This window comes from Procambarus clarkii, unplaced genomic scaffold (assembly GCF_040958095.1).
Source record: "Procambarus clarkii isolate CNS0578487 unplaced genomic scaffold, FALCON_Pclarkii_2.0 HiC_scaffold_107, whole genome shotgun sequence".
In the NCBI taxonomy this organism is placed as follows: Eukaryota; Metazoa; Arthropoda; class Malacostraca; order Decapoda; family Cambaridae; genus Procambarus; species Procambarus clarkii.
The window spans coordinates 390,155-411,907 of NW_027189140.1; the positions used below are offsets into that span (position 1 = coordinate 390,155).

General features: G+C 46.5%; 1 protein-coding gene across 1 annotated transcript in view; it reads left to right on the plus strand.

Annotated features, from left to right (window-relative positions):
* LOC138360316 (origin recognition complex subunit 3-like) overlaps nucleotides 1–15,200 on the plus strand; it is a 59,531-nt gene extending 44,331 nt beyond the window's left edge. Inside the window, exon 6 of the mRNA XM_069320235.1 lies at nucleotides 15,087–15,200. The gene's annotated coding sequence lies outside the window, so the exon portion shown is untranslated. The remainder of the gene's footprint in view (nucleotides 1–15,086) is intronic.
* Nucleotides 15,201–21,753: the final 6,553 nt, after the last annotated feature.

Genomic DNA, 21,753 nt, shown 5'->3' on the forward strand with positions numbered 1-21,753 from the left:
TGCACTCAAACACCATCAGAACTCTATCATTAGCTTAAGTGGTATCCTATCTCACCACCTGATACTATCAACCTCCTCAAGTAGATCAAGTCTACATACACTGTTGCACTATCAACAAGAGAAATATATATGTATCTATAAACGTGTACAAGGAAAATCAGCATGTGAATGCAATAACATATATCAGTATAAATGTTCCTTGATACACAACAATGATCAATCGATCACTCTATCAGTCCTAGAACACATACATCTGTAGGTAATCCAGCCTACGACTGTAACTCTAAACTTCAGTATAAAACACTCCTTGACATAAGAATGCAAACAATCACTCACCTCTCACTGCGTCTTGCACACTAATGACAACCAAACACTATCAACTCCCTACAAGTAATCCACCAGAACTTCCCTTCCACCTCTGGAAGTTCACTACCCTGATATCTTTAGGTTCTTCCGGGCTTCACTACCAGGATCCTCTGCAGCTCCTCCAGGCTGCTATCATGCAGTTTCCTTGAGCAACTGCGGTGCTTCACCCTTCTGCTAGGGTCCTCCACAGCTCTCTTGGCTGCTACACCATGAAGTTTCCTCGAGCAACTATGGTGCTTCACCACCTCTACAGAAGCACGTGACACTCCTCTTCACTGCTTCTCCTCACAGCTCGAGGTCCTCGCCTCCACTACCTTGGAGTCTCATCAACTACTTCATCTGTGCTGGCTTCGAAGTTCTCAGCAACTTCTTCCCCAAAGACAAACCTGCAACCCATCGACACTCCAATAAAAATGTTTCCCCTTTAACACATAAACAAAAATAATCACACAATATGTTTGCCTTAAACCTCTATCTGTCCTCTACGTACTGTAAGAGTGGACTCCCCCGTTGGGCGGTTCCATGCTCCACCTTGCCCGGTGGGCCTCCTCACTAAGGGAGGGTCCTCCGCCGTCAGGAGCCGGGCTCCCTCAGTTGCCTGCCAGCGCTCAGAGGAGACGGATGTCGCTCCGTGTTCCTCCCTCTTCACTCTCTTATTTCAGGCCTTCTGCCTTATTAAAACATGTCTAACTTATAAATAAACATTGCTACTGTCGCTGGGCACACGACCAACTACAAGCAATCACTATGAACTGGCGTATATCGTGCTTACCACAGATTATCTGGTCGAGGGCGCTCCTCCCTCTGACGAAGCCTGGTCAGGGCGATTCCACAGCCCACGAAAATGTCTCTGGGCGGCTTAATACTCTCCTCGTCGACCAGGACTTGAGACCACAACGTTCCCAGCTTGATTCTACAGCTGGCACGTCTACACACTTCTCTTCTCTTGGAGATATATCACTAGGGATTCCTTTCTGACGGGAGCTCAAACGGAGCGCGGCTTTCCCCCTGCGATGTCTGGCCTCAAGTGAGGTCAAAGCCCTCCAGAAGCGATACTCACGCCTCCAGCAAAATGTCCACATCTCCTAGCCAGTCATTTATCTGTTTTCTTCTTCACTGCCCATAATCTTAAATTGTTCATCATATCCAACCAGCTATTTTGCATCTGTGTTATCGCCTCTATATATCCTAGACCTTCTGGTTAGGTCAGGCTTGCTGAATAACTCTCAAGGGGGAGACTCGTTTCTCCTGCAGGCTGAGATCATAACATAGGGCAACACCCGAACACCTAACAGACGCAGACGGGTCACCACGACCCGTGTGAGGCGTGTGAAAATGCGAGGTGCCAGGTTCAAGCCGAACAGAAGACAACGAAAGTGGTAAGCACGAAGCCCCCACAACAAAACCAAGCCAGTCCCTGAACCCCGGATAAATCGGGACGTGCCAATAAGCATCCTGGAGGTCCAGGGACACCATCCAAGCACCTGGCTCCAACAGGAGTCGAACCTGGGACAGAGTGGTCATCCGAAAGGAGGAGCAATGAACCCAGGGGTTCAGACGGGACAAGTCCAGAATGAACCACAGGTCCGCGCAGTCCCATTACGGGACTGGAAACAGACGGGAAACCCATCTGAGGGATGTCGTCATTTCGACCATGCCCAAGCGAACCCACTCCAAGATGACCTGACAGAGCGCAGGAGAAGAAGCCTGCCCTGCCAGCCCCAAACACCCTGCAGGGGGAGGGGCCACCCAATGCCACCGGAGGCAGTGCGAAACGACCCGTAACGCCAACAAATCGTGGGACCAGGTGTGAGCGAACAGCGCAAGCCTCCCCCCCATCGCCCCGTCAATGGGGTGAACCGCGAAAGGGCTGGCGCCCCTTACGAGACCCAGAACCTCGCACAGAGCGAACACCAAGCCAACCAGACGACAGCAGGTCCAAAGGAGGTGCTGAACCCGAACCTGACACCAGTGGCCTACCACGACAAGAGCAACCCCGAGCCTTGGCATGACCCTTCTGGGAAGGCCCACCACGGGACCCTGGAGAACCAGCAAGTTCGACATCAGACGGCAAGAAGTTGAAGCAGCCTTAATAAACTACGCAACGGCTGAAGTCTCAAACAAGAGGGGGCAAAAATGGGACGAATGCCTAAGAGCCAAGGCCCAAGCAGATTCCACAGAGGAGGCAAGTGCCGCCTGCCGACACGCGAGCCGGGAGGCATAAAACAGAGCCACCGCATCCCGAAAGATCGGCACGAAAAGCTTCAGCATGGCAGCCGACGAGTGAGCTGCCGAGGCCATGGCGCCAAGCCCCAGAACAGCCCCAAGCGCCCCCAAATCCTCCGTGAGCCAGTCAGAAGACAGCTCCAGAAAGGAAAAAAAGCACAAGGCCACAACTAAAAGGCCCCGAGAGCGCAAAGTCCTCCACCACCTGCGCTGCCGAAAGGAGGGGAACCTGTACATGAAGCTGAACGACACCAACATCCCGGGGAAGGGCAGGAGCAAACAAGTACTCATTGAGGTGCTCAAGGTCGCCCCCCAGAAAAACCTGAAGCACCATCGAAGCCTCCCGCCACTCAAGTGTGCGGGAACGGCAGAAGGAGTGCCAATCCTCCGAGGCAAAGACAGGACAGTCCGCCAGCCAGGACGACTCCGGAACCTCGTAACGGAGCCAGAAAGGGAATGAAGTCCCAAACCTGAAAGTCGAGGGATCCATTGCCAAGGCATATTCCGGGTTACGCAAGAGGTTTGCCGCAAGAGCCGCCCGCACAGCAGCAGGTTGGATGCGATAAGCCGAAAACCTTCGGAAAGACGGATCCGAAGCCCCTGGGGGAACACGGAACCGAACCAGGGGAGGGGCAGACACCAAATCCAACTCGTATGCAGAGGGGGGGGGGAGGAAAGAAAACCCCCACTCCTTGCAACAGTAAGCCCCGCTCAGAGGGTACAAAAACCCAGGCGAGGTCCAGCGGGGCCCAAGGCCGCCAAGTCAGCCCCTCCCCAGCCCCAGGGTCCTCTCCAACAGGACCCGGGGCCGAGTCCTCCCCCCAAGCACCAACCCCACTAGACAAGGCCGGCACAGCCGTAGAAGCCGGATAGAATGAGGCCCACTGGTCAGACCCAGAGGCTTCGGCCGGGGGAGGAGACTCGAATGCCTCCGTCGCCACACTGGAAGGGGCATCCCCCGAGGCTGCCCGAGTCTCAAGACCAACTAACCCCTGCCCCGACTCTGAAACCCTCAGACGTTTCGGGGCTGGAAGCAGGGGAGGGCGACTAGAACGCACAACAGGAGGTGCGGACTGAACCAGGGTTGAAGCGACCCCCACCCCCAAGTCCGGGTCCCTATAAGCAAAACGGGGCAGCCGCGGGGCATCCTGGTGAACAACTAACCTAGCGAGTTGCAACAACCGAAACCTAGAATGCAACGCCTGTGCAGCCTGTACCCCGAAGATCATCATCCATAAACTGGGTAAATTGAGTCACCAGCAAACAACAGTACTCACAGAAATTTTGTGTACTTTTTGTACTTTTGAAAGAAATTTTGAAAAAGGGATTGCAGACAAATGTAAAACAGAACCAGGTCTATTCTATAAATTCATAAACAACAAATTGCAGGTAAAGGATAATATTCAGAGGTTGAAAATGGGAAATAGATTCACGGAAGATGAAAAGGAAATGTGTGAAACACTAAACGAAAAGTTCCAAAGTGTGTTTGTACAAAATGAAATCTTTAGGGAACCAGATACAATAAGAATTCCAGAGAACAACATAGAGCACAGAGGTGACTAGAGACGAAGTGGAAAAAATGCTCAAGGAGCTCGGTAAGAACAAAGCAGCTGGCCCAGATGGCGTTTCACCATGGGTTCTGAGAGAATGTGCATCTGAGCTCAGCATTCCACTTCACCTGATCTTTCAGGCATCCCTGTGTACAGGAATCGTAGCAGACGTGTGGAAACAGGCTAACATAGTTCCAATCTACAAAAGTGGCAGCAGGGAAGACCCCTCAATTATAGACCTGTATCATTGACAAGTGTAATAGTGAAAGTATTGGAAAAACTAATCAAAACTAAATGGGTAGAACACCTAGAGAGAAATGATATAATATCAGACAGACAGTATGGTTTTCGATCTGTAAGATCCTGTGTATCGAATTTACTCAGTTTCTATGATCGAGCCACAGAGATATTACAGGAAAGAGATGGTTGGGTTGACTGCATCTATCTGGACCTAAAAAAGGCTTTCGACAGAGTTCCACATAAGAGGTTGTTCTGGAAACTGGAAAATATTGGAGGGGTGACAGGTAAGCTTCTATCATGGATGAAAAATTTTCTGACTGATAGAAAAATGAGGGCAGTAATCAGAGGCAATGTATCGGACTGGAGAAATATCACAAGTGGAGTACCACAGGTTTCAGTTCTTGCACCAGTGATGTTTATTGTCTACATAAATGATCTACCAGTTGGTATACAGAATTATATGAACATGTTTGCTGATGATGCTAAGATAATAGGAAGGATAAGAAATTTAGATGATTGTCATGCCCTTCAAGAAGACCTGGACAAAATAAGTAGATAGAGCAGCACTTGGCAAATGGAATTTAATGTTAATAAATGTCATGTTATGGAATGTGGAATAGGAGAACATAGACCCCACGCAACCTATATATTATGTGAGAAATCTTTAAATAATTCTGATAAAGAATGAGATCTAGGGGTGGTTCTAGATAGAAAACTATCACTTGAGGACCACATAAAGAATATTGTGCAAGGAGCCTATGCTATGCTTTCTAACTTCAGAATTGCATTTAAATACATGGATGGTGATATACTAAAGAAATTGTTCATGACTTTTGTTAGGCCAAAGCTAGAATATGCAGCTGTTGTGTGGTGCCCATATCTTAAGAAGCACATCAACAAACTGGAAAAGGTGCAAAGACATGCTACTAAGTGGCTCCCAGAACTGAAGGGTAAGAGCTACGAGGAGAGGTTAGAAGCATTAAACATGCCAAAACTAGAAGACAGAAGAAAAACAGGTGATATGATCACTACATACAAAATAGTAACAGGAATTGATAAAATCGACAGGGAAGATTTCCTGAGACCTGGCACTTCAAGAACAAGAGGTCATAGATTTAAACTAGCTAAACACAGATGCCAAAGAAATATAAGAAAATTCACCTTCGCAAATAGAGTGGTAGACGGTTGGAACAAGTTAAGTGAGAAGGTGGTGGAGGCCAAGACCGTCAGTAGTTTCAAAGCGTTATATGACAAAGAGTGCTGGGAAGACGGGACACCACGAGCGTAGCTCTCATCCTGTAACTACACTTAGGTAATTACACTTGGGTAATTACAGGACTCAGGGTCGAAAGTGTCACCGACCCAACAGGCTGCATGACGGAGGCAAAAACAGTGAGGTTCGCCCTGAGACAAGGGGAACCGAACAACCCTCAAACTCGCACGAAGCGAGGGGGGGAAGACCCCGGGGCCATATTCATCAGACCCATGCGTCCCCTAGGGGATTCCCAGGGTCCTGAGCGTTTACTTGAAGAGGACTTGCGCTCAGGTAAACCCAGGCAGGGTATTGTTAACCGGCGCCCAAAAACTACCAAACAAACTGTCTAAAGCTGAACCCCATGGATGTGTACAATCACGGGGACCAAGCAGGGGCACCACCAAGTATCAGGGTGAGGCCAAACACCAGTGGTAATTAGGGCAGAACCCCCCACCAAGGCAAAACAAAAAGAATAACAAAACTCCGCAAGAGGACAACGTACCCCAAGGAACAGAGCCGGCTGCTGTGATAGGTAACAACTAGCAGCACAGCACCCTGCGCCCCTACCAGTGTGAAAACTGCCTCTTACCCTAAGGTAAACTAGGGGAGACAAAACTCCTAAGTACCTAAAGAGCGGCCGAGAAACTGAGCAGTAAAACAGACACACAGAGGCAGACCCCGAGGAACTTGTGGAGGGTAACCCCAAGCTCCAAGGGCAGTACTTACAAGGCACCTAGGGAAGGGAACCCTAGGCGCATGCAGCCCGAGTACTGAGGAATAACTCCTGGCTCTTGCACCCCTGTAGAACAGCAGCCACACACAAGGTACAGCGCCGCATAAACACCGGAGCCAAAGCACACAACCAAGCCGATAGCTTCAGCCTCAAGAACTGAGGTGTGGATCGCCGGTGCGGTAGGTCTGAGGCTCCCCATTCTCCCTCCCAGGGAGGGGGGGGGGGGCTGCGCAGACAGCGGCGCGACGACGAATGACGTCATACTACTTTGCTTGTTTTTGTTTGGGGAGTTCTATCCACTCGTTCGGCTTTTGGTTGCAATTTTCACCAGAATAGGGGTTTGTTTTGGGACGCCTACCTTTCTGGGTGCCTAACCCGGTCGATGGCAGACATAGAATGCTTCCAATTACACTGGGGGTTTCTATAGGCCATTGCTCCCCTTGCCTCTCTAGAGGGGGCCAGGTTCTGGCTCGTGGTCCCCGGTAGGCCCATAAGAACTCCATACACATGACTGATGCCAAAGTCTGACATTAGCATATCAGCCTAGTAAGCTCCGGGGAGCCGTAGGGGCTCTCCCCAGAAAAAAATTATAACTCCAAATGTATAAAATTTTTGAAAAATCCATTCTGATGGGATTGTAGAACAGACAGTTGAGCACACAGTGTTAAAATAGTGAGAATCAGTTAATAACTGGAATTTTAGAAGCCACTCAAAGTTGAAACTCTAGTTTCAGAGATAATTGAAGTTGAAGTTATCAACAATGAATAAAGGTAGTTTTAATTCGTTAATTTAATTGTATGTTTTAATAAACATTGTTTGGGATTCATACTCGAATGTGTGAAAGTTGTAGGTCATTATGTGTTGAAATGAAGTCAAGAAAAAATAACCCCCCAAAAACACAATATATAGGGATAATTATAATAATTATAATGAGTTAGGGGATATATTTAGGATATACGTTCATATAAGTGAAAGAATCCTAATCTGGTCCCTAATCATCAAAACAACCTAAACCTAAAGAGACAAAGAAAATAGAGTTTGAAATTAGAGAAAAAATCAGCCAAAAAATTAAAAGTCTCAAGTTTTGTAAGTTGTGACTGATATATTTGTTGATCAATTTCATTGTATCTTCACATAGTTATGAAGTCATAAGCATTCTTCAGGATGTAAAGGTTACAACAATATCACATAATAAATATAGGAGAAAAAAACAACTAAAAATCTTAAAAAAATAATTCCCTAAAAAAATATTTTTGGGACATTGATGAACGTAACATATATTAACATTGGCCAATGTGTTTATATGATATATAACAAAATAGAGCATATTAACTTAGTTATTCATTATTATCTGTGTTATTATGTTTTACTCAGCAAAGCTATAAAGGCACCAGCTGCATACCCACTTTGTGGACACTTCTTACTACTGTTGTTCTTCATTGAGCGTCGGACAGGTGCTTGCATCTCTTTATTACTGCATAATCCTTCAGTTCCAGCTATTAGCAGCTCTTCTCCTTATCAATAAAACTTTCTTATTTTTCAAAAATTTGTCTAAAATCAATTTCTGAAAATATTTTGATGAAAGTTTCACGACACTGAAGCCAATAAGTTGGAGATTTGTTAAAAATTTGTAAGTTATTTTTACATAATTTGAATATTTTTCGCTATTATGCCCCCTATATTTGCTGAAATATGTGCGGTCTAAGAGGTTAAGGGTTAAAATAAGATATTTTCATAATGGCATCTACAGAGGACCACTTGCTTTGTAAATCACTTGGGGACGAGACCCGTCGGTTACCATGTAAGTTCGTAAACGAGAAATATAAGAACAAAAATAAGTGAGAAATGTAGGGAACAAATCAGGAGGAAAAAATTGACAGGTTCATAGCATAGACGGGACAATATTTTGTTTGTACTCACCAATAAAAGAAGTTGTGATCTACTTGTTATGTTGATGATCAATGATGATGAAGCGTAATTATTTACATGGAAGAGGTGGTGGTGGATGTTGATGGTGTTGGGTTGACTGAAGTGGAGAATAATAGTGATAAAGTAACCTCAGATGTTGATGCATTTGGGTCAACATGTGATGAGTCAGGTGCCGGTGAGGCAATGCCAGTTTTCTTGGAAATCTTTGCAAAAGATTCTTTAATTGACATTTGTTTCATTCTCTTTGATCTAGTTTTAAAAAACTTCATATACAAATTGTACTGGTCTTTCAGTCACAAGTCAAAGTCATTTACATTATCTTATGTTTTTCGTTTCATTATGCTCGTCTTATGTTGTTTTTCAACATATGGTAATGTTGCTCGTCTCATTACATTTTTCGTTTCGTTTCTCATGTTGTGTTGCTTGTATCATTATGTCTCTAGTTATTTTATGTTGATGGTCTCATTGATGAAACTCATTATGTCTCTCATGGTGTTATGTTGCTCGTTTACTTATATTTGTCGTGGGGGTTATGTTGCTCATCAGTCAGGCATTCACAGTCATAAGTCATAACTGGTCCAAGGCTGTTAGGCAAACACAGTTGTGGTAGCAACCAGTTACAGTTTGTAAACAACATGAGTCTGATGTTTACAGAGCACCAACGTTATGTACTCTCACAATCCCAGTGTACATTCTTGTATAAAAGTAAGTCTGTGCAATCAGTCAGTCAGTCAATCAGAGCAGTCAGTCAGTCAGTCAGTCAGGGCAGTCTGTCTCCAAGGCCACCATCTGGTAGGAAGGTAGCCGAGAATTTGAACCGTGTTATTACCCATCTTCATGCGCCTGGAGGGGTGGGGGATATTTCTGGGATGGTCCAGTGTGAGGATGGGGGAGGGGTGTAGGATGTAGCGGAGATGGGGGAAGCTGAGAGGATGTGGCATGATCACAGCCAGTCTGTGACAGTCCACCTGTCTGCTCGCCTGCCCGAGCACACCCAAGCTTGCCTACCTGCCCAAACCCACCCAAGCCCGCCTACCTACCCGAACCCACCCAGGCCCACCTAAAAAGGCCGCCTACCCACCAGAACCCACCCAAGCCCGTCTACCCGCTCAAGCCCACCCAAGCCCACCCAAGCCCACCTACCCACCTACTAGAGTGGTGGCCCCTGACATGTACAGTGGGCAAACTAGGCTATCTTCCGCCCACTAACCCACCACCCCGGGCAGGTGTGAGGCCTGGTGGACTGCTTCCTCAATTCCCGAACTTAGTTCGGGCAGCGTGAAACCCCAACCCCGATCATGAAACTGGAACTTTCGGATAACTTAAGTTTGCAAACCAAGTGGTCCTCTGTATTTCTGAATGTTTTAAAGGTTATTAATAATTAATATTACCCATTTTCTGTGTGTTTCAGTGGACATCGGTGTAGTTTACCCATTGTGTTTGTGTTCGGTGTGTAATTACCTAAGTGTAATTACCTAAGTGTAGTTACAGGATGAGAGCTACGCTCGTGGTGTCCCGTCTTCCCAGCACTCTTTGTCATATAACGCTTTGAAACTACTGACGGTCTTGGCCTCCACCACCTTCTCACTTAACTTGTTCCAACCGTCTACCACTCTATTTGCGAAGGTGAATTTTCTTATATTTCTTCGGCATCTGTGTTTAGCTAGTTTAAATCTATGACCTCTTGTTCTTGAAATTCCAGGTCTCAGGAAGTCTTCCCTGTTGATTTTATCAATTCCTGTAACTATTTTGTATGTAGTGATCATATCACCTCTTTTTCTTGTCTTCTAGTTTTGGCATATTTAATGCTTCTAACCTCTCCTCGTAGCTCTTGCCCTTCAGTTCTGGGAGCCACTTAGTAGCATGTCTTTGCACCTTTTCCAGTTTGTTGATGTGCTTCTTAAGATATGGGCACCACACAACAGCTGCATATTCTAGCTTTGGCCTAACAAAAGTCATGAACAATTTCTTTAGTATATCGCCATCCATGTATTTAAATGCAATTCTGAAGTTAGAAAGCGTGTCAACAACTCCTGCTGCTGTTCATCGCAGTTTATCACAAGATGCCTCTGCTTGTGTTGCTATGGAAACTTTTCAAGCTCAACCCTCCACTCATTATCTTAATTATGTCATTGAAAAGGTTGGTTTGTAACAAAAATTATTACACTGTTCTGGTATGCTGGATATGAGGTTATCTCAAGATGATTTCGGGGCTTAGCGTCCCCGCGGCCTTTTCCTCGACCAGGCCTCCTTTTGGTTACACATCCCCCAAGTAGCAGCCAGTACCAGCTATCTTACTCCTAGGTACCTGTTTACTGCTAGGTGAACAGATGCATCAGGGTGAAAGAATCTGCCCATTTGTTTCTGCCTCCACCGGGGGATCAATCCTGGAACCTTAGGACTATGAATCCTGAGCGCTGTCCACTCAGCCGTCAGGCTCCCCCCCAAGCAAGAGAGTTTATACTGTGGTTAAATAAAGGTGAAACAGTGCAAAATAAAAATATTTCTGGAGTGGCTCCCTCAGTTGCTCTTCTGAGCCTAATACTGATACACTGTGTACAGTCTGGTATGATAGGTTCCTATAATGACTTGTTGTTCACTGGGGACAGGGCCTTTTCTAGCCCATCTGGTTCCCTCCAAGGGGGTCACTCACTCTTCGCTGAGGTGAACCATTCTGCTAATAAGGAAGAGAAGTGCAAGAACACTAGTTTTCTCAGTGTAATGTGTGGCAAGAAGCAAATCACCAAATGGAAACACTTAATTGCCTCCCTCCACCACTACCATTTGCCAACACGACCAACATTGGTGCTGGTGAAGCAGAATCTTCACTTCAATTTCTAGGGCGTATTTAGAAAGTTTTGATTCTGATTGATTCTGGACGTTAATTCCAAATTAAGTGTCCACCCTTCTCTTGAAAGCATGTCCATGCACAGACTACCCATACTTTAGATGTTTTATGTGTCTACTTACTCAAGTACTCATCTAGTTGTGCTTGTGGGGGGTTGAGCTTCATTTCTTTGGTTCTGCCTTTCAACTGTGTATGGAGTCTGCCTCCACCACATCACTGCCTAATGCATTCCATCTGTTAGCTACCCTGACACTGAAATTTTTTTTTCTAATGTCTCTGTGGCTCATTTGGGAACTCGGTTTCCACCTGTGTCCCCTTGTTCATGTTCCACTCATACTAAATAATTTGTTTTTGTCCACCCACCCACCCTGTCAATTCTTTTGAAAATTTTGTAGGCTGTGATCATATCTCCCCCTAGCTCTTTTGTCGTTCAGGAACATGAGGTTTAGTTTGCGTAGCTTTTCCTCCTAACTCATACCTCTCAGTTTTGGGAGTAATCTGATGGCATACTTCTGAATCAGTGTAGTTACAGTGTAGTTAAGGGAGGAATCACCTCGCTTCAGGTCCTGGTGTTTTTTCCAGATAAATGTTGGTTATTCATTGAACTATGTTATGCAGGGGGTCTGTGCCTGTGTTGGTTCCATTTTCTGAGGGGGGGGGGGCCTTTGGCTCCTGGAGCTATCTGGACTAATATGAATGTATTAGACTGGAGCCGGTCGGCCGAGCGGACAGCACACTGGACTTGTGATCCTGTGGTCCTGGGTTCGATCCCAGGCGCCGGCGAGAAACAATGGGCAGAGTTTCTTTCGCCCTATGCCCCTGTTGCCTAGCAGTAAAATAGGTACCTGAGTGTTAGCCAGCTGTCACGGGCTGCTTCCTGGGGGTGGAGGCCTGGTCGAGGACCGGGCCGCGGGGACACTAAAGCCCCGAAATCATCTCAAGATAACCTCAAGATGACCCTGGCATCAGTCAAGCGAATCGAGTTCTTAGGCCTACTGGGGACCATGAGCCAGAACCTGGCCCCCTCAGAGAGGCACGAGGAGCAATGGCTTGTGGAAACTCCTGTGTGGTTGGAAGCATTCCATATCTGCCATAGTTAACAAATTGCTACAGAAAGCCGAACTGTTGGACAGAACTCCCCAAACGAAAAAGAGCAAACGAGCATTACATCACAACTGTCACCGCATCGCCGTCTGTGCAGCTCCCCCCCCCCCCTCTCTGGGAAGGGGGAAGGGGAGCCCCAGACCCCGGCGCTGGCTATCCACACCCCATGTGAGACCCGGCAGTTGTGCGACTCTGGCTTCAAACTCAATTCAGTGCTGTGCCTTGTGGTGTGGTACTGTCTTGTGGCGGTGTGCGAGCCAGCAGTAATTTTCATCAGTACTCGGGCTGCATGCGCTTAGGGTTACCTTCCCTAGTTGCCCTGTAAGTACTGTCCTTGTGGCTTTAGGTTATCTTCCACAAGTTGCTTAGGGGCTGCCTACGCTGAGGTCTTTTACTGCTCGGTAATTGCCTGCTCTTGGAGTCAGCTGGGGTGTTTCATGCATCACTGTTTGCCTCTGGGTAGGGGGTAGTTTTGTCACTGGTTGGGGCACAGGGTGCTGTGCAACTAGTTTTCACCTCTCATAGCAGCCGACTCTGTTCTGCCTAGGCACGTTGTCCTTGTGTGGGGTTTGCCTTTAGTTTTTGTTTTCCTGCCTGGTGGGGGGGGGGGCCTGTTCCTTGTTTTGGTAACACCTATTTATATCTTGGTGGTCCTCCACTAGGCCCCTGTGAGTGTACACGTCCCTGGGGTTCAGCTTTAGCACTTTGATTGGTAACTTTGGGTACCAGTTAGCAGTACCCTGCTTGGGCTTCTCTTAGCGAGATTCTTAGCGTCCGCTTGCTACCTTGCCAATGTTCCTGGGTCAAGTCGGGCCTGTGTCGCTTTGGGTCAGCGGTTGCAGCCAGTTGTCTCGACTTTGCGTTGAGGAGCAAAGATCGACCACCTCTCGGGTAAATCCCTCTTGTTTTGTCTTTGGGTAAGTAGCTCTGGGGAGCCGAAGGGGCTTTCCCCAGAAAATCAACGTTGAATGTAATGAAACGCCGGTTTCTGGGTGAGACTGGGAGGCTCCCAGCATCCCTCCCTCCCTCCGGTGGTGTTTTATTTGCCGTTTTTGACATCCAGCCTCAGAACTGCAGGGTGGATAGCCAGTGTGGGGGGTCTGTGACGTGGTGACATCATGCTCGTTTGCTCGTTTTCATTTGGGGAGTTCTGTCCACTAGTTCGGCTTTCAGTAGCAATATTTTAACCAGACTAGGGAGTTTGTTTTGTGGTGCTTACCTTCCTGGGTGCCTGACCCGGTCGATGGCAGACATAGAATGCTTCCAACCACATGGGGGGTTTCTATAGACCATACCTCCTTGTGCTTCTCTGAGGGGGCCGAGATTCTGGCTCGTGGTCCCCGGTAGGCCTAAAACTCCATGCTCATTGATTGATACCAGGGTCTAGTACATTCATATCAGCCCGGTTAGCTCTGGGGAGCCTCCAAGTCTCACCCCAGTAACTAGCGTTTCATTACATTCAACGCTGGTTTTCTGGGGAAAGCCCCTTCAGCTTTTCCCCCCCAAGTTGTCGCCCCTTCGGCTTTCCCCCCCTAGTTGTTGCCCCTAATTGGACACTAATCTGGTTCTGGTTTGAAGACCTGCAACCTTATGTAAAGTTCTTAACACATTTTTATTTTCATACTTCAAGAGTGTTCCTCTCAATCCTACACATTATATTGTAGCAAGTATATTATGTAAGTAATATACTTTTCCATATTCTCATTAACTTATGTGCAGATATGGGTCTGTAATTATATGAAACATATCTCTTAAGTTATCACATTCCTAGAAGTCCTACACTGATTCTAGGTCCACTAATTACAGTTCCCAACCTGCTAGATGATGGTCAGGTAAAGTGGAGGCTTGTGATATAAGCTTCGAGAGCACATCAGTCAGTCAGTCTTAACTCTAAGATGTGAGAGATACCACACACCTTCAACATTCACCAACAACAATGTAACACTCGACGTGTCCAGTTCCTACCCCTCACAAAACACTTCAGCCTCGATACAGAGCAGACAGCCAGACTCTGGCCACATCGAACTACCACACTCTCGGCCCGCACCCGAGCTCTTTGCCTCCGCTCGCATTCAGAGCGCCGTTCTCTACACACACATCCCGCATCCCAACCCTCCACCCCCGGCCTCACTCAGCTCTCTGCCCTGCTCCAGACTGTGTCTCAACTACTACAACACTTCACTACACAGCCAACAAACTGATGGCTGTAACCAAGACTATATCAAACACTAAACTCTTTGTGTCTAATCAATCAAATATGTACACATAAACAAACATTACAATATGTTTAGCATTCTCCAGGGAACTAGCTCCAGGAAGCCATCAGGATGTCCACTAGAAAGACGCATTTCATCATGTTCAACACTAAATTTGTCTTCCAAATATGGAATGATTACCCCATTTGTTTATGCATGCTGTCACTACTTTAAGTATGAATCATTGTGTATCCTCCCCCTCCCCTCCAAAACAACCTAGCATTGAATGTAAGGAAATGCCAGTATCTGAGTGAGTGCCGGATGCTCCCTGAAGCTATCGTACACTGTTCAGTACCATACTACTTAGTACCACCAGTTGTGGATGGCTCACATATGGCTGCCCATCATTCTTATGGTCCCCCATAGGCAAATAGAGTTCTGCAAGTGATGGCACTAAGTAGTATGGCACTGATCAGTGTGTGATGGCTTCAGGGAGTCGACAGGGCTTCTCGCAGAAAATAAACATTGATCCCTCAAGATGTAGATAATTTGAAAGCTTATTTGAGGTGCTTCATATTGCATGCCTAATTATTTGATTAAATTGAAATTTAACTGAAAATTTCGATACTATTTCTTTCAGGTTTTGATGTCAGAAAAAGTGCCATTCCATGTTGGAGGAAGACCTTTTAAACTACTCCTAGATATTTTCCTCTACAATGACCTCTCTGTTAAAAATTTCATTAAAGGTCTTAAAGTAAGTACTTTATAGTATTCTATATTTCTATATTTCTTAGTAGTTTCCTGCTAACAATTTGAAAGCAACCAATGCTTGGGATCACACAAGAATCTGGCCCACTCAGAGGGGAGCCTGGGGGATCAGGGATTACCATAGAACCATGTATCAGACCACCAAAAAAAATAAGGTTTAATATAATGAAATGCCTTTGTCTGGTAGAGCCCTGGTGGCTCCCTGAAGCTATCTTACTGAAAATGCACCTATCCTACTTGGTCCCATCAGTTGCGGGAGTTGTGTTTGGCCTACTGAGGACCAGAGCCAGAACCTGGCCCCCTCAAAGAGGGGCAAGGAGCAAGTGACATTTTGTCACCCCACTGGGAAAGCATCCAGAAAGTCAGTAAAGCATTATGGATAACTGCAAGGTTCACAAACAGAAAATTCAAAGGAGAGAAACAACTCTGAACAATTCAAAACCATGATCAAAACATTCTAAACTAGCTCAGAATTGTTAGTGTCGATTACCACTACAGAGGTAACCTCCTCGGTAACCTCAGAGGTTGCCGAGGAGTTAAACTTATACATAGAAGAGGGATATGAAAAAAGTCCCTCAGCCACCAAAGTTGAAGAGTAAGGTCGAAAGGAACTCAAGGAATTTTATTGAGCTACCCCCCCCCCCCTCTCTCCCAAATCCTAGGTAGTTTCCATGAAGGCCCTGGGGCAGAACAGTAGTCTTTGCCTAGTGCTTGAGATAGATATGTATCCTCCCAAGGAGCAAGAACAGAGTAGGGAAGTGGTTGGGAAAACTGAATTCCTGAAGGGACGAGGCTGCTTATCTGCCTCTGCTCTGGAAAAGGAAGGGACCACCCCCAGAAAAGGCCGTGCTACACCCCGAGCTAAACACTGCCCCAAATCCAAAACCCTCAGATGATTGAGAGTGGTAATTGGGGAGGGATGGAGGTGGGGGGGGGGAAGAAGAACAGAAGTATGACAAACCACTCCCACAGGAAGGAAGAGGAAGTGTGGACAGAACCAAGGTGGAAGTCACCAACATCTCCAATTACAGGTTCCTAAACAGTACTGTACTAGCCAACTCCAGGGCATCCCATCAAGCATAAAACCATGAATGCTGAACATGGGGAAACCTATCCCACAAAATGGTGTAGCCACCTGATAAGCCTCTACTTCAGAAGATAAAATAGAGACTCTTTGGGGGCACAAACACCACAGAACTTGGGATCGTAGATGTCACCGACCCAACAGTCAGCATAGTGGAGGCAGAAAGAATGATCATTGCAATGTAGCAAAGCCACTGAACACACCTCAAACTCACAAGTAGTGAGAGTGGTCTTGATGGGCAGATCCATAATGAGGAAGCACGGCCAAAACTCGCAGGGAAATTACTAGGGGTCTGAAAGCAATAAGCCAAACAGGACACGCAGACACTGAGGATGCTCACCGGGAGAACAGTCAGAATGCAGCGACAAAAACTAGGCTGGCAGAGTGGCTGTGACATGCCGTATCAACAAGTGTGTGAACCCCAAAATAAATGTCCCAACCTTAGATCTAAACAGAGGAGTTAAATACTTTTGAACTACCCGAGGTAAGACCTCTACCTTGGTGGCTTGGCCTCTAAAGGGCTATCTTGAGGTAACCTTGATGATTTCTGGGCTTAGCATCCCTGCAGCCCGGTCCTCGACCAGGCCTTCTTTTTGTTACATACCCCCAGGAAGCAGCCCGTAGCAGCTGTCTAACTCCCAGGTACCTATTTACTGCTAGGTGAACAGGTGCATCAGGATGAAAAAACTCTGCCCATTTGTTTCAGCCTCCACCGGGGATCGAATCCGGAACCTCAGAACTACAAATCCCGAGCGCTGTCCACTCAGCTGTCAGGCCCCTACCCTAGGAGCCCCCTACTTAGGGGTATCTCCAACACTCCAGGAAAGTAATTCTGTCAGTGGAGGGGCAATGATAACGAACACTTAGTGGGTGACGGTTGGAACAAGCTAAGTAAGAAGTGGGGGTGGAGGCCAAAAATGTCAGTAGTTTCAAAGCATTTAATGAGAAAGAGTGCTGGGAAGACGGGACACCACGAGCATAGCACTCATCCTGTAACTACACTTAGGTAATTACTTAGGAAAGTAGACCCTGAGTCCCATGCAGCCCAAAGCACAAAATGAACAAAGTCCACACAACAGGCCGGTTAAAAAATGTCGTGAAACAAATACAAAAATTCAAACAATAGAGAAACAAATGGTCCTCGCAGGAGGAAGTTCAAGGATGGCCGGGAGTTAGAAGCACAGGGACCTGTCACTTCTGATGAAGACCCAGAAACACTACACCTGGTGTGTATAACACTTAGTCGGTGACAGTTGACATGGAAGGGTTTATGGAGGGAATACTGGGGCTCTAGGGCACCTGGGGGAGGGGTTATTGATAGTGATAGATTCAAACTACAATAGTTTCAAATATTTTGACAATATTGAATTGTTTGGGGAGTGGTTTGGCAGTTTCGAGGTTTCCTTTTTTTGTGATTTTTGTTGTTGCCTGTAATGTTTCACAGACCTTCTGGAGGCTTTTTCCGGTGCGGTGTGGCAGTCCCTATGTTCTTTTGAAAGATCTCGTCTTAACGACCACACTTTCCCATCCTCATCACTTTGTAATTTTCTAGTATTCCTTAGTACTTCTTCCATCTGTTTGGCACCATTTAGGGTGATCCTCAAAGGTCGATCTTTCCCTTTTACATATCTGCCTATTCTCCTGTAGTCGCACACATTCTCTATGGTTGTAAGAACTTCCACGAGGCCAACAATTTTATCTACAACTTTTGCTTCTTCTACAGCTCTTTCTGACCTAGATGTTATCTCCTTTTCTTTGCAGCCAAAAATGATCAGGGACTTACTCCGATCAACTGTGTTTTGCGCCAACTTCGGGTTAGATGCCAATTCTTTTCTCACTTCCAGTCTAATGTTTGTTTTATCTTGGTTGCTGCAGCGTTTGACTTCCTTTACTGCTTCTTCAATTTTTTCCTTCTCCTTGGCCACTTGTGCATAGGTGAGTTGCATATCTTTCTTGCACTGTTCTATTCCCTGCGTAACTTCCTCCATCTGTGCTGACAAAAGCTGTTTCTCCTGTTGAATATCCTTATCTAACCTATTGTAATCATTTATGTTTAAATTTACTTTAACTTCTTCCATAGCTATTTTTAAGAGTTTATTTTCTTCTTCCATGGCTTTGCAATTTATTTCCAATTGATTCTTATCCTTGCACAAGTCTTTCACTAAACCCTCAAGACATACAACTTTGCTATTTAAATGGTCATTACTTTCTTTCAATTTACTAATTATTTCTACATGAGAGATCACTATAGGATCTAATTTTACCAACTTGTTTTATAGGCTGGTTATATCAATGCTTTCTTCATTGAATCCAGCAAAACCAAGATCTGTTTTGTATTTCCTGTTGCTAGCGGCCATCTTGAATGTTCTTCTATGCACTGGAAACACTAGGGCAACTTTTTCTCATCCAATTTTTCACTTCCCTTGGCACATTTCTGTTTTCTCACCTATTTTTCAAAAGCACTATACCCTTATGTTCTCTGGGACACCACTCACTATCATCATCCTGTACTACAATCCTTAGGATTGTTGAAATATTCTGGAGCTCCTCTTGTCTGCCTCTTGGGAAAGAACTTGAGATAAGACTGCTGTGCTAGCCAGCCAGCATTCTATCCCCGTGCCCATGACATTCGTGGATTCGCTGCTCTTGCTGCCGTCTTGGCGGCATGTCCTGGCTGACATTCGGGCACGGGGCTTTTGGCGGGCGTACAGGGGCCTGGCTGCTCGATATCTTATGGTCGTTCCCGTGCCCATTCGGGCCTGTGTCGTCTTGGGTTAGCGGTTGCAGTCAGTTGTCTCGACTTCGAGTTGGGGAGTGTGCGGCGACCGCCTCCCGGGTACGTCCCTCTTCTTTTCTCTGTGGGTAGTTAGCTCCAGGGGGCTGAAGGGGCTCCCTCCGGAAAACCAGCGTTGAATGTAATGCAACGCCATTTTCTGGGTGAGACCCAGAGGCTCCCCGGCATCCCTCCCTCCGGTCGGAAGTTTTTCGCATTTTTTGACATCCAGCCTCAGAACTGAGGGTGGATAGCCGACGCTTTAGGTCTGGGGCTGCCCCTTTCCCCTCCCGGGGAGGGGGAAGCTGCGCAGACAGTGGCGCTGCGATGTGTGACGTCATGATCATTTGTTTGTTTCTTTTAGGGGAATTCTAGCCACTTCTTAGGCTTGTGATAGCAATTTTCACCAGAATAGGGGTTTGTTTTAGGGTGCTTACCTTTCTGGGTGCCTGATCCGGTCAATGGCAGACATAGAATGCTTCCAACCACACAGGGGTTTCTATAGGTCATTGCTCCCCTTGCCTCTCTGAGGGGGCCAGGTTCTGCCCGTGATCCCCAGTAGGCCTAAGAACTCCATGCACATGACTGATGCCAAAGTCTAACATTAGCATATCAGCCTGGGATAGCTCCGGGGAGCCGACGGGGCTCCCCCCCAAAAATAATTTTTGCGAATCCATCTGAGAGTTGATCTTATTTGAGAGGAAATATTCATATTTTAAAGATGGTTTTTTGGCCGACACTCTCCTAATCGATGAGAACTGCGACCTTTTGAAGATCAATGTTAATTTTTTATCTAGATATTGTAATAAAAGAAGTTTATTACAGTATTTGTTACCGTATGACAGTTTTCTATTTCATCATAAAGACAAAAATGTTAGCTACACTTTGGCATAAATATAACTGAAGCAAAGCAAAGATATGTGCATTTTTATAGTTGATGTCTAGCTCAGGGAGTGTGAAGCCCTGCACACAGCCAATCAATTGTGTACTTAATTTGCATTTATGCTAATTAACCTTAAAGGTCTGTCAGAAGAAAGACGCATGTAGACTTTAATGTGATTACATTTCAAGGAATACTGAATTAGCTCTCTAGTCTAGACTATATGGAAAGGACAAACGGGGGGTCCGTGTGGGCCTGTCATACGGATCAAAGGACATTTCACCGGGAAAGTCTAAAAGTGAACGTTTCCAAAAGTGTTTATACCACAACCAACATAATTTGAATTTCCACACATTATAATTAGTGTTTGGGGCTGGATGGATGGTTAGCTGCCTGACTGGTAGGTGGGCAGGCACGCAGGTAGGTGGGCAGGTTCAGGTGGGTGGGTGGCCAGGCAGACTGGATGAGTTGATGGCAGGCAGATGGGCTTGGTAGTTGGCAGATGAGTGGGTAGGCAGTTGGGTAGGTGTGTGGGCAGGCAGGCCAACAGGCGGCCGAAAAACCGAACGGTAGAACGGACCATCAAAGGCAGGTCCCGAGGAGCCTGTGGAAGGTGGCCCCAAGCCCCAAGGGCATTACTTACAGGGCACCTAGGGAAGGCATCCCTAGGCGCATTCAGTCCGAGTACTGAAGATAACTCCTGGCTCTCGGACCCACAGAAAACAAACACCACACACGAAGCACAGTGCTGTAGCGACACTGGAGCCAGAGCACACGACCTTCACCTATATCATCAGCCTCAAGAACTGAGGTGTGGGTAGCCGGCGTGGAGGGTCTGGGGCTCCCCCTTCCCCCTCCCAGGGAGGGGGGAGCTGCGCAGACAGTGGCGCGGCGACGTGTGACGTCACACTAGTTTGCTCGTTTTCTGTTGGGAAGGTCTATCCACTAGTTCGGCTTTTGGAAGCAATTTTAACCAGAATAGGGGTTTGTTTTGGGGCGCTTACCTTTCTGGGTGCCTGATCCGGTCGATGGCAGACATAGAATGCTTCCAACCACACGGGGGCTTCTATAAGCCATTGCTCCCCTTGCCTCTCTGAGGGGGGCCAGGTTCTGGCTCGTGGTCCCCGGTAGGCCCGAGAACTCCATACACATGACTGATGCCAAAGTCTGACATTAGCATATCAGCCTGGTAGTTAGTTTTATTGAGCCCCTACGGGAAGCCGTAGGGGCTCCCCCAGAAAATGGTGTTTCATTGCATTCAATGTTGTTGTTTTTTCATTTGTCTTATAGCAAAAGGTTCATTCGGTGTTCGGCAGGTAGGCTGCTTCATGTTTCTTAAAAAAAAAAAAAAGTTACAACAAATTGCAAAATGAACAAATGCCATAAAGGTTTGTTCAGTGTTTGTTGGGTACACTGCTCCATTATGACAATCTTTCTTTATTTCAAATGTGTTCTATTTGTTTTGTATTTTTCATTTACGTCTCAATAATGGAGCAGCCTACCCTACAAACACTGAATGAACCTTTATGGCATTTATACATTTTGCAAATTGTTTCAACTGTTTTTTCTGGGGGGACCCCCTACGGCTCCCCGGAGCTTACTAGGCTGATATGCTAATGTCAGACTTTGGCATCAGTCATGTGTATGGAGTTCTTTGGACCTACCGGAGACCACGAGCCAGAACCTGGCCCCCTCAGAGAGGCAAGGGGAGCAATGGCTTATAGAAACCCCCCGTGTGGTTGAAAGCATTCTATGTCTGCCGTCGACCGGGTTAGGCACCCAGAAAGGTAAGCGTTCCAAAA